Here is a 14,131-nt window from a genome sequence, read left to right on the forward strand (position 1 = left end):
TAATGAACGGCACAGTTGGAAAACAGCTCTCTTAATTTATAACCAGTGCCCTTTCCAGTATATCTGTCATTAATATCCTTTAAAATACAGGTCATGTGACAAATTTGTCAAAATCAAATAGAAGGTACAAATTTTTATAATATGTTTTAGGCATTAATATACAGATAAATATTAAATGTAGAAGTTAATTTTTTATGTTTCTACATTCAAGGCAAAAAATAGTAAAGTTTTATTGTACCTGGGATCTGTAAAAACCACTCTCTAAAGTTAACATTTAAATATATAACTTATAATTCCACACCCCCATCTTAGGTATATCACATATTTTTTAAAGAATTGGCAGCTATATTTATTTTTGGCAATGTATATGTCAAGCACTGAAATGTTAGTATAGTTAACAATACTGAGCCAAAAAAAATAACAATAATACTGAGCCAAAGGTTTTCATTTGCTCATTAAAAGACTTGTGAATGGAGGAGCTTTGTGAGAGAAATATTTTATTGATCCAGAGGCACTTTGTTTTAAAATTCAGATTATCAGTAACTGTTCTTGTACATAACTCATTCACAGAAGTATAAATTTTTGTTGGGGAATTCTATCAATGAGTAATAGATTTTATTGTTTATGATAAAAACTTTCATTTAGCACTTCAAGGTCCACAAAAGTGATTTCTTTAAATTACCTAATTTGAACCTCACAATAATCATGTGAAGGAGTACTATTATTTTACAGATGAGGAAACTGAGGCCCAAAGAAGAAACTTGCGAAGACAGTCATTTAACTGTCGAAATTTGCTGAAGCAAGATGTGAATCCATTTCTTCTTGGCTTCAAGATCAATGTACTACTATACAACTGTTTTTCCTTATTTGGGGGAAGGAAATTTTTCCTTAAGAAGAACCTTCAAGGGGGTTGCTAGATGGCTCAATGGATTAAGAGCCAGGTCTATAAGATGGGAGGTCCTAGGTGCAAATCTGACCATGGTCACTTCCTAGCTATGTGATCCTGGGCAAGATACTTAACCCTCACTGCCTACCCCATACCACTCTTCTGCCTTAGAATCAATACAATGGTATTGACTCTAAGACAGAAGGTAAGAGTTAAAAACAACAACAACAAAACAACCTTTTATCATTTAAAATGTGTTTCCCTCCTTAAGTATCTTAATAAATTTTACTATATTAATTAGAATACTTTGCTTATGAAATTTAAACATTTCCATTATAAAGTTAACATTATATATTTTGACAGTAAGAATAGAAAATGTTGAAGGAATATTTTCTTGAAAGATTTGGTTTTTCCTTAAATATTAAAATTTAAATGTCATTTCACTTCTCAAAATATTCAAAATCAAAGACAAATTCCATTATTATCCTTATGATTCTTATTTTCAGTTAAGATTCCCTTTTGATGGTGATATTGCTATTGTATTTTTAAGCTATGTTGGTTGGATTTTGATTAACAAAATCTATAATTTGAGGAGCACCCAAAACACTAAATTTGGAGCTAGAATGTCTCAGCTCCAAAGCTGGTTTCACTAATTACTACCTGTGTGAACTTAAGTTATTTAATCTTTCAGGGGACTCAGTTTCCTTTTCTGTAAGGTGAGTCGAAAGGATTATGAGAGAGAAATGTTTTCTACTCTAAAAATCTTATGAGTTAACATTTTACATAATATGCTATGCCTAAAAGAACATAAATTCATAAATCATAAAGCTATGTAAAGTGAAAGTCAATTGGATTTCAAGGTTTTATGACATAGATAGCTAAGTGGTTCAGTGGATAGAATACTAAGATTGGAAGCCAGGAAGACTGGCTTCAAGTCCAGTCTTAAGACATGTACTATCTGTGTGACTTTGGGCAATCCATTTAACCTCTGGTTTTAGGTTCCTCAATCACAAAAAAAGGTTAATAATAAGATCTATCTCCTAGTTTGTTGTGAGAATCAAATGAGATAATACTTGCAAAGGGCTTTGCACAGTGTCTGGCAAATAGCTGGCATCATATAAATTCCAGATATTATTATTTAACTGTAAATTTTTTAAATTACATGTAGAAACAATTTTTGACAGTTGTTTTGATTTTTTTAAATTCAGACCCCTCCCCCCAGCTGTTAGTCTGATATAGGAGTACTAGTGCTTTCATGCTATGACAGAAGACACACATAAAACAAAAATTCATGAAGGAAATAAAGTGAAAGGTGTGCTTTGATCTGCAATCAACAGTTCCTTCTTTGGCTGTGGTTAGTAGATTTTATCATGAGTACCTTGGGTTTATCCTGGAACTGTTTTTGCTAGCAGTTTAGTTGTTCACAAGTGATCATCATACAATATTTCTGTCACGGTATACTCTGTTTTGGTTCTGCTCACTTCACTTTCCATCAGTTCATGCAAGTCTTTCCAGGTTTTTCTGAACTGATCCTGTTTGTCATTTCTTGTGGCACAATACTATTCCATTACAGCCATATATGACAACTTGTTTAGTCATTCCCCAATTGATGGACACCACCTCAGTTTCCAAATTCTTTGCCACTACAAAAAAGAGCTGGCTAACTATTATTATTAATCTTTAAATCAAAGCTTCATTCAACTTTAAAGTTAGTAAACAAGTTGTCAGTAATCTTTAGTAAGTACATCAACACATTTGATATAGCTTAATCATTCATACATTAAAGCTCCTTATAACTGTTTTACTGGAAAAATTATATCTTAGTTCCAATTTTATAGGATTAAAAAGGGAAAATGAACAAGCAGATTCTTTCCACAGAAAAGCCCTTAGAAAAGGGCTCTCTCCTCTTCACAGGTGGGCCACCCTGAGCTTCATTTCAAAGGCCTGTAATTCTGAAAGTCCAAAGCAAATATAACAACCAGGATTTTAGGAGAGCAATAAGATCCTAATCACGGAGGCATGTGGGATACAGTAGGAAAACTGTTTCTCAAGTCAGAGAGACCCAGGGTTGAAATCACAGATCCTGACTGAGTCACTTAATCGTTCTGGACTGTGTTCCTTATCTTTAAAATGACCCTGCCCTCTAGCATTCATTACATCTCTAAATCCTAAGGCCAAGTATGGAATAGCTAGCCACCCAAGCCTGCCTCAGGCTTCATATTTTCAAGAAGAGGTTAATTGCCATTTGTTCTACCAGTTGATTCCTATGCTTAAACTTTTCAGGAATTGCCTACTTATATATACGAACCACCATCTAACATTACACTCATGAAATCATCCAAACTTTTAAAAATTAAGCCATCTGAACAACACGATATAATGGTATCATTAATAGTACGTAGTAGTTATACAACTGCAGTGAATACATCAATGATACCCTCAACTAATATCATTAGATAAAATATTGAATTCATTTCATGCTATTTTAGCTAGAAGTCCTCTTAGAGATCACTTAGTACAACACCTTCATTTAGCAGAAAGGAAACTACTGCCCAAAGAAGTTAAGTGATTTATTTGCCCAAGGGCATGAAGTTATTATTACAAAGTAGCAAAGTAGGTATCTGAATGATCCTCAGACTCCAAATCCTATGTTCTTTCCATTATACTACTCTACCTCCAAAGTTTTTCAGATGCTAAATATTTCAGAGGATGAGTGATTTCATTACAGTGAGGATCATATTTTGTTAAATATGCAGAGAAAGTATCAAATCACAATTCAAATGAAGCAATCTCAATTACTGAAACGTGATCATAATTGCTGTCAAAATGTTACTATAGTGAAAAATGGGGGGGGGGGGAGATAGATATCATGTGTATCAAGTTTTTTCTTTTCTTTTTCATTTTTTATCAGTTCTTCCTCTGGAGGTGGTCATCCAGAAATCATTCTTCAAGAATATTTGTTCTGTTCATAACATTCTCTTGGTTCTGCTAATTTCATTCACAGAATTTCATGTATTTCAATTTAAAAAAAAAAAAATCCTTTCCTTGTGCCTTAGAATCAATACTATGTATTGGTTCCAAGGCAGAATTGTGGTCTAAGGGCTAGGCAATAGGGGTTAAGTGATTTGCACAGGGTCACACAGCTAGGAAGTGTCTGAGGTTACATTTGAACCTAAGGTCGTAGCTTTCAATCCACTGAGCTACCCAGTTGCTCCCCTTAAACTATTTGGGGCAGCTAGATAGTACAATGGATAGAGGGACAGGCCTGGAGTCAGGAGGACCTAGGTTCAAATTTGATCTCAGTCACTTCCTAGGTGTGTGACCTTTTTGTTACCCTGGACAAGTCATTTAACTCCTACTGCCTAGCCCTTATTGCTCTTCTGCCTTGGTATCAATTGATACTAAGTACTGATTGCAAGACTTGATGAAGTAGCAATTCGACAAGTTAAGGGTTTAAAAAAATTTTAATCTGCTGTCCCTGAAGTGCTTTACCTACAACCATCTAACTAGTATTTGGAGAATAGGTTGTTTTTATTGCTGATTCTATGAGAATGTGAAACTGGATAACATATAAAAAATGCAAAATAAATATCATCCAAGGTTAAAATTTTTTAATTTTGTATTCTATCACAATCATATGCCACAATTTGTTTAGCCATTCCTCTACTGATGAGCATCTTCTCAATTTCCAATTTTTTGCCACTACAAAGAGGGCAGCTATAAATATTTTAAACATATAGGTTCTTTTTCTTTTTCCCTAATTACCTTAATAAATAAAATCAATAGTAGTATCACTGGGTCAAAAGGTATAGTTTTGTAACTCTTTCGACATAATTCTGAATTGCACTCCAAAATGATGGGATCATTTCATAGTTCCACTAACTTTTTTCCTCACAAGAGGTTCTGTAGATTATAAAAATTAATAGACAGTAGATTGGTCAAAACCCAACTGAGGCATTAATTAATAGTTGGTTCCCCAAATGTAAAATGGAGATACTATTAATAGAATTATCTATTTCAAAATGTTATTGTGGGCAGTAGAGTTATTATTTTGTCTAATCTCATCTCTCATACCTAAACTGATGACATTTTTCAGTGTTTAATATCAAATATTACAAAGTAAATACACCTCTAATGAGGATAAAGCCAAATAAGTGTGAAAGGAAAAATTATTCTAATACAGCTCAACACAACTTAAACATTATAAACTGCTTCCTCAGAAGAAACATAGATAGCAGGGCATAAAGTTTTATAATAAAACCTAGGGATATTAAACAGCTTCAGAAAAAAATAATGCTCAAGAACAAAAATGACCAAGAATTCTCTAGAGTTCTCAAACTTTGAAGTCTCAGGATCCCTTTAAACACTTTAAGAATTACTAAGGACTTGCCAGAGCTTTTGTTTATGAAGGTTATATCTATCAATATTTACCATATTAGTAAAATGTTTTAGTATTATTATGAAAATAGTTTTTACCTTGCAAACTCCTGAAAGGGTTTTAGGACATCCCTGGACTATATTTTGAAATATATAAAACATACTCTAAAGTAACGTTTTAAGATACATGGGACTATACTGCTTTAGAGTTACCTGTTGGAACCAACTTTTTAGTTTGACAGAAATTGCTCATTTCTTCTTTTTAAATCCTTACCTTCCATCTTGGAATCAATACTGTGTATTGGTTCCAAGGCAGAAGAGTGGCAAGGGCTAGGCAATGGGGGTTAAGTGACTTGCCCAGGGTCACACAACTGGAAAGTGTCTGAGGCCAGATTTGAACCTAAGATCTCCCATCTCTAGGCCTCGCTCTCAATATACTGAGCTACCCAGCTGGCCCCTGCTCATTTCTACTGAGAAAAAAAACATTTATATAATTATATCCTGATCAGAATTGCTGTTAATGAGGAAGTCTTAATTCTTCAAAGTGAATTTTGCGAACCACCTTCAAGTTCAGATTCATTCAGAAGACCATTATAGCCAGGGGTGGGGGGTGGGGTGCAGCTGGGTGACTCAGTGGATTGAGAGCCAGGCCTAGAGATGGGAGAAGGTCCTAGGTTCAAATCTGGCCCCAGATACTTCCTAGCTGTGTGACCCTGGGCAAGTCACTTAACTCCCATTGCCTAGCCCTTACTGCTCTTCCTCCTTAGAACTAATATACAGTATTGATTCTAACACAGAAGGTAAGGGGTCCAAAAAAAAAAAGACTGTTATAACTAAGTGTATATATAAAAATATATATATATATATACACACACTCATTCACTTAAAAAAACCATAATTTTTATTGGTGTAGGTACTGACTCTTACTATTTTGTCTAAATCCTCCGTGGTGTGGTGTGAACACTAAGTAAGGGAGTTAGTTCGCAAGTCACTTGCTAAAATGAGTGATAACTCTAGAAAATTGATGATAAATCAAAGTCAGAAACTTGTGAATTCTTTTAAGAGTTCACACCCACAGATACTGTTCAATCAGGAAACTGTGAACCTTTTTGATGAGAAATTGACCTTCAGAAGGTGAGAACTGGTTCCCACAAACACTGCCCCCTGGGCAGTACTAGATAATTTGGAAGCTGAGATTGGTCCCTGTGAAAAGGGGAAGAACCCACTATAAAAGGACCTGAATTTCCGGGCCTAGAGGAGAAAGTCAACTCTAAGAAGGAAGTCAGCTTCAAGAAGAAGGTTAGTCTCAAGAATCACCTTCAGCTTGAATCATTGTCTTGACCTGCCTCTTGGAGGGAACTTGGGTGAGTGGATAGCTGGCTTTCCCTTCCTGTATTCTGGAGAGAGTATAATTCTGGTTGGAGGTCAACAAGTCCTGGATGAGTAGGTCTTCTCTACCCCTTTGTATTTCTCTAATTTCACTCTTTCCACCTCTTTTTTAAATAAAAGCTATTAAAGGTCACTTGCTTTTGAGCAATAATTATTTGAATTATATATTTTAGTCAAACCTTAAATTTTAACCCTTACAATGGAGTATATATTCAACATGTTCCAGATTTTCTGTGTTAATATATCAGGGGTATCAATATATCATTCAAACTGTTCAATCACTGTTTTATTCTCAATATATGCCTTGCACACCTTCCCCCCTCCCCCAAGCATGAAAATCCCAAATCACTATTTCCCAGTGTTCATAAGTACTATGATCATCATGAGAACACTGTTAAACAGATGGATCAGGAGGAAGTAGTCGGATTACTAAAAGCACCACACAATTTCCCAAACCCGACCTAGTTTCCTCTTCCTCTTGCTCAATTCTAAGCTCAGCTCATAATCCAGCTAAAGCATTTCTCCAAGAGACAAATATTTTAGTTTGTACACTCGAACTAACTGAATGGAATGCTGCATGTTACAATTTGGACACTGCATTTTTTCATCCACTTTGTTCTTTTCAGTGTGGATGGTTAGTCCAAGTTGTTTTGCACTATAGTATTTAGAGGTTCAAAATGCCACCTAATAAGCTTTTAGAGAAACTATCAACAGAAAACCCTTAAGATTGAACCTTAAATGAGTATCTTCCTATGGCCATTCGTTAAGGTTTTCCTACAAATATTAATGTGCTTCAAGCCTACTTTGAAGAGAACTAAGTTAAAGAAGTATTCTTATGATTATCTAGAATATTTAGGAATTCTTTCCAGAATATATTTTAAAATAGTACTAATAAGGAACCAGATACAGTTCAAACATATTCCACTGACATCAAGATGTTACTACATTGTTGTTGGTGGTGATTCTGTCCATGTTCTTTGTATTTGAAGACAAAAGTATAACAATAATGCGATTCTTAATCTGCTATCCCATTCAACACTGGATACCAACTGAAGAATCTGTTGTTTATGAGTGGTTTTCTTCTCATCCCTTAGGTTGCATAAGGCTTTTGAAAGCAAGAAAAGAATTAGTTCACTTTGCACAGTATTTAGCATGGAACTGGGTACAAATAAAGAATTAGTGGATATTTTTGGCTGTTTTTCTGATGAATAGGTTACTCTACCTTTGTTGATTATTTTGTGGTTATTATTTCCCATACGTTAATACCTATGGTCTAGGGCTTAAAGTTTTTAATCTTTTTTTTTTATCCTTAAAAAAATGCCCTTTCCACCTTCTCTTAGAATCATTAGTTCATCAAGTCTTAGAATCAATATTGATTCTAAGACAGAAGACGAACAAGGGGGGGCAATAGAGGTTAAGTAAGCCCAGGATCATACAGCTAGCAGTGTCTGAAGCCACATTTGAACCCAGGTTCTTCCGACTCCATACCTGGTACTCTATACATTGGGCTACCTAACTGCCCCTTCAACAATTCTTTTTTATTATTGCTCCTCTCCCTCTTACACTCCAATCTTTACCTTCTGTCTTAAGAGTGCTATCAGTTCTAAAGCAGAAGAGTGGTAGGGGACAGGCAACTGGGGCTAAGAAGTGACTAGCCCAGGGTCATACAGCTAGGAAGTGTCTGAATTCATCAAGTCAACTTAATAGTGTTTTTTTTTTCCCCCACACACTCCGTCTGCAACTACCCCACTTAAAACTTACTATAGAGGTGCTATCTGAAAGCTCTCCTGTCACCAAGTCTAATAAAACTGGACTGTAGTTAGCATCCTTATTAGGCTGATGGACTAGCTGTGCTTTAGTTGATGGTCCTGTCTTATCATTTATTGTTGGTTACAAGACAATACAACTTCAAGTAAACAGACATGTCCTTTCTATCAACCTGAAGACTCATAGCTACATAGAAGGTCAGACATAATCGGCTCTCCTACAGACTTTCAGCTTAGTTTGGAATCTAATCCCACACTGCTACGCCATTCTTCCCAATCTCTCAGAGTACTGACAGAGGTGAAAGACAATAGCGAATCCATTAATGAATGACCCAGTCTTCTATGTATATGAATTTAAATAGTTCCATAAGTTTTAAAGTTTCTTATTTTACCTTTCAAGTGAAAGATTATAGATGCCTGAAATACAACTTATTAAAAAAAAAAGCTGCAAAGTAATTAACACAAACTAACCTAATTTCAATTAGCCTTCTATATGGGGTAAAATTTCTCCACCTCCAAGAGAAATATAAATAGAACATGATAATGGACAGAGACAGGCAAAATTTTGCTATTAAAATATTTTTTAAACAGACAAATTTTGTGACTACTATGCCCTGCTGGCCAAAATATCAGTAGCTTAAGTCTAAGGATAGACACAAAAGCACTTAACATGAATGACAAAACCAAAAATGAAGGGAGCAGCTGGGTAGCTCAGTGGATTGAGAGCCAGGCCTAGAGAGGGGAGGTCCTAGGTTAAAATCTGGCCTCAGACACTTCACAGCTGTGTGACCCTGGGGCAAGTCACTTGACCCCCATTGCCTAGCCCTTACCACTCTTCTGCCTTGGAGCCAATACACAGTATTGACTCCAAAACAGAAGGTAAGGGTTTAAAAAAAAAAAACACCCCAAAAATGAAACGTTTACTTCTAATTTCCTTTTCAGGTCTGACATTTTATGTCTTCCCTTATGTGGCTGAAGAGATGTCACCCTGGGGTATATCTTAACAAGGATTGCCTCCCTCCACTTATTTCATACAATTTTGGCTCCATCAATGGTAGTATTTATAATACTACCATTATAAATGCCTGCTGAAAACAATATGGTTCTAATATAGGCCCTGCCATGGTTATATGATGCTTTCAAGGCATTTTTAGAGGAAAGCAGCATAGAATATGTAGTCATACTGTTAAAACTACAGGTCCGTTACAAGTCTGAGAATATTCTGAAAACATTACATTTTAAAATTTACTTTAAAAGTTTATATGTTTAGTTAAAAAAAAAAAACCCTTACATTCTTAGTATGAATTCTAGGACATAAGAGTGGCAAGGGTTAGGCAATTAGAATTAACTGATTTGCTCAGAGCCACACAGGTAGGAAACATCTGAAACCAGATTGGAACCCAGGTGCTCCTGCCTCCAGATCTGTATGCACTGTGCTACTTAGCTGCCCCAATACATGTTTAATTTGAGAGAATGAATCTCCAACATTACATTTTTTAAAAAGGCACTAAATAATGCTACCACATAAGAGCAGGGATAGGGAGGGAATAGACCTGATTAGAGCATCAATTATTTCTTGCTTTTTCTGGGCAACATGTTCAAATACCTTTTAATTTTGCCAGCAAATGTTGGACAAAATAGAAAAGCAACAATTTCTCAGTTGTATTTCACCAATTCTTTCAGTGGCTATTTTGTATTGAGGCATACTGTTGGAATGAAAAACGAATCCACCATCTTAAAACTGGAAAAGATATTTCTTAATATATTACATGTATTCTCTCTCCCCTCTAACTCCAGCTACCCAAACTCTTAAAAAATATATATAATCAGGCTAGTAAAAGCCTCTAGACTTGCTGCTTGACATTTTCCATCAAGAAGTACACTTTAGAGACTAAACTAAGATAGCTTTGAGGTTTCTCTCCAATTTGGAAAAAAAAAATGCATGCACTTCTGGGCTTTTGAGGTCTAGTATTAAACAGAATACCAGAATGATATGAATTACCTAGAGAAAATACTTCCCCAATCCCCAAAACCATTTGTCAAGATATCTCACTAAAGGGGGCATCTGGGTGGGTCAGTGGATTGAGAGGCAGGCCTAGAGATGGGAAGAGGTCCTACCTAGGTTCAAATCTGACCTCAGACACTTCCTAGCTGTGTGACCCTGGGCAAGTCACTTAACCCTTATTGCCTAGTCCTTACCACACTTCTGCCTTAGTATCAATATTGATACTAAGGCAGAAGTTAAGGGTTAAAAAAAAGATCTCTCACTAAAGCACTATCAACACAGGCCCAACAATGACAAACCCAAGCAATCACCTTCCTCCATCCTTAAGTCTTCCGAAGGCCTATCTATAACTCAATCTTCTGTTGCTCAGGCCTGACCACTATTCCATAGCAGATACATGTATCCAGAAGGTTGACACTTTTCTCCATATTGTTCCACAGGTTCCCTTCCTGCCCTCATTTCTAGGATCCTCTTCCATTACTTCTAACCCCTTTACCTAAAAGGCGCCCATCACCCAGCCTCTCCTGGAGGATCTTCCCCGCTCAAGGCCCCTACTCTTTTTCTTCGGCTCCCCACACCTCAATTCCCTCTCCTCCACTCTTCTTACTCAAGTATCTCATTCCCTCCCAGCTTCTCTTCTGGTTCCTCCGCCCTGCGTCCCCTCCCCCAGTTTCTCCCGGCTCAGGTTTTTCAGCTCCACGTCCCCCCAAGTGGGTGTACCTATACCCTAGTTCGGGAGCTCCACCCAGTGCTTGCGCCGTGTCCTCTCCTACCCGCCCGGGGTTCCCGAGCCCGCCCCGCCCGCGTCTCTACCGGAATAGTCTCCTCTGGCTCTTACAGTGCCCCCCACCCCCACCCTAGGGGTCTCGGCTCTCCAGGGTTCCCCGGCTTCAACTGCCCGGACTCTCCGCCCTTCCCCCCAACCTCTCCGTGGCGGCGGCGACGCTGCGGCACCATCTCCTCTCCCCACCCCCGCCACCCGTGGCTCCATCTTGGCCTTCAGCGGCCCCAAGACTGGCGAGCTACGTGTGAAGGAGAGGGAGAAGCCGGGCCTCGGCTCGGGCAGTAGTGCCAGAGACTGGAGGCCCGGCCCGGCCCCTCTCCTTAGACGCTTACCTGCTCCGGCTACAGCTGGCCGGCCGGCTCGGCTCGGCTCTTCCGTTTGTGCTTCCGGCTTCGCACCCGGCGCTAGGCCTGGGCCGCGCTGCCTCCACAGCCGGTGACCGCTCCTCCGTGAGACCCTGGGCGGCGGCGACGACGGCGGTAGCGGCAGAGGGCGCGGGAGCGGCGGCGTCGGTAGAGGTAGAAGCGAAGGGGGCGGGGTGACGGGCCGGAGGAAGAGTCGCGCGCGCTCACGCAACACGCCGCCCTACGTGCGCATCCCCAAAGAACTTTCACCGTCGAGCGCGCGCATTGGGCGTCAGGGAGGAGGGGGAAGAGCCGGAGAAACGCGGCTGGGAGCGGGCGCGTGCACGCCTCTAGAAGCTTGATTGGGCGTGGGAAAGGAGGCGAGGCGTGTGTCTGAGCGTCAACTGGAGGTCTTTCCCGAGTCGGCATCAGTTCAGTTCTCCGTTTTTTCTTGGAGTAAGAGAGTGGAGAAACGAGTCATTTACACATTACCGGTCCGACCTGCCAGTACAGGTGGTTTGGTGGGTAACCGGGGGCCTCCTCTGTACATCTGTCTAGGGCGGCAGATTGTGGCCTCTGGCGTTAGTGGGGTGGAGCCAGTCGCTTCTGTACAGGTGAGCTACCCATGGACGCCAAGCTTGCGTCTCTCACCTTGGACAGGCTTCCTCGGGTTCGTGGAGATAGCCCAGGTCCATTCTGCCCACTCCTGAGCTACTCAGGGAACAGCGCATGGGAGGAGGACGGTGGCACGTTTCCACCGGAGACTGACGTATCCGACGGAGGGGTAGCGGCTACTCTCAGCTGCAGAGACCCATTCAATAAATCTGAATAGTAGTAACATTTCTAAAGGTTTGCCAAGGTCTTCACGACCCCTACACCTGGGGGTCAGGATGGGGGAGGGATGAGTAATGATGAAGTTATGATTACCCTCGTTTTACAGGTGAAGAAACTGAGGCACAGAGAAGTTGACTTGGCAAAGACCATAGCTAATAAATAACAGAGCTAGGGACCCATCTGCCATACTCTCCCAAACTGTAGGGCAGTTTGGGGTTTTTTTTCCTCCCCAAACCACGCAATCTCTAAGGATTAGGCTTATATATAAAGTGATCAAATGGAAACTCTAGTGACCTTTAATGGTTATTGATGGCTTTTGCTTTCCTTTGGGCCATTCAATTCTGTAGACAACTATTAAACACCTTTCAGGGTCTGTGCTCTGTTCCTGAAAGGATGAAAAACGACAATCCTTGCCCACAAAGAGCATATATACAGGGAGAATGTAATGTGTATAATACAAAGTAAAATATGTGGGGAAGAGGAAAAAGCCAAATAAGTGCTCCAAGAAAATTTGGAGTGACCGATTTTGACTGTAGGATTAGGGTTTTGTGAAAATGTGAGCTGGGCCTCGATGATTATTTCATTAGGTGGAGGAAGCGATAAAGGGGAGTGGCAAGCCAAAATTGAGTAGAAATTTAACCTGTTTCCTCAATCAGTAGAATGGAGGGAGTAAACTGGATGAGCTCTAAATTCAAATAACAGATTGCATTAATCATATTCCTGGTTCTACCCTAGTTGAAGCTATAGTATGGTTGTTCAGGGGTTCAAAGAGCAGACCTCAAAACCTGCAATTACAAAGAGAATTATTTGGGACCCCTAGCAAGAAGTCAGAAGCTGACACTCAACCAGCTTTCAGCTATTAATTACTGTACATTTAAAAAAATTAAACCTAAATACCTCAGCTAATTACACTGTGATTCACTCACTTTTTAGGCTACTGGGCACTTTTCTCCCTTTCCTTGTACAATAAGATTCTTAGGATGTTTCACATATCCTAATTGGAAATAAACTCCAAAAATAGATTTGACACCTACTTATATGACTTCCGGATCTAGGGAAGACTCAATTTCACAATTAGAATGACTACTTTTAAATTATTATTACTTAAGTTTAATTATAAAAAATAGCTATAGTGTGCAAATTACTTGGAACAAGTGATAATTAATGGTCAGGCCTTTCAACACTAGGCTATATCACGGAACTAGATTGAACTGGATTCTCCACCTTTAGTCTAATGTTACTGGCCAAAGGTGGCAAATATTTCATTGCTCTCTTTTGTTGTGTTTTTAATTCCATGGTTTTTAAGAAGAGATATGCTGAGGATGTGCAAAAATATTAAATAAAAGAACAGTTCAGTGACTATTAAGAAATGTTAGTGACTATTGTTGTAGGGATGTCAAACCTTTCAAGGAGTATTCTAAGCTCACAAAAAACAAGATCAGTTGCATTAAAGCACAAAGGACTGTTTAGTTGAAAACAAAAAATAATGCCAATAACTGACAAACTTGCAGTAAAACAGCCTAATAATTCTCAGAAAACAAGCAAAGACCTTCAGAAGGACTTAGCAGCTGGAGGGTTGTTGCTTATTCCCTTACAGTGCAACATCAGCTTCTTGAAGTTGGAAGAATATCCACAACAGTTTGAAAAAAAACAAAACAAAAAACAATAGCTGCTAACCATTGATATATGAAGTAAAAAAAGCCTGTCATGGGAAATGCAGTACAAAGACTGGAGTATTAAAGATTG

General features: G+C 38.8%; 1 protein-coding gene across 5 annotated transcripts in view; it reads right to left on the reverse strand.

The window, feature by feature from the left end:
* DNAJC5 (DnaJ heat shock protein family (Hsp40) member C5) overlaps positions 1-11,830 on the reverse strand; it is a 53,856-nt gene extending 42,026 nt beyond the window's left edge. For 4 of the 5 annotated variants that reach the window (XR_458441.3, XM_016426443.2, XM_056812789.1 and 1 more), the window contains exon 1: positions 11,540-11,763. The gene's annotated coding sequence lies outside the window, so the exon portion shown is untranslated. Of the gene's footprint in view, positions 1-11,539 lie in introns of all 5 variants that reach the window. The other variant, XM_001367607.4, reaches the window with a different exon arrangement.
* Between the last annotated feature and the right edge of the window lie 2,301 nt (positions 11,831-14,131).

Source organism: Monodelphis domestica, chromosome 1 (assembly GCF_027887165.1).
Source record: "Monodelphis domestica isolate mMonDom1 chromosome 1, mMonDom1.pri, whole genome shotgun sequence".
NCBI classification, from domain to species: Eukaryota; Metazoa; Chordata; class Mammalia; order Didelphimorphia; family Didelphidae; genus Monodelphis; species Monodelphis domestica.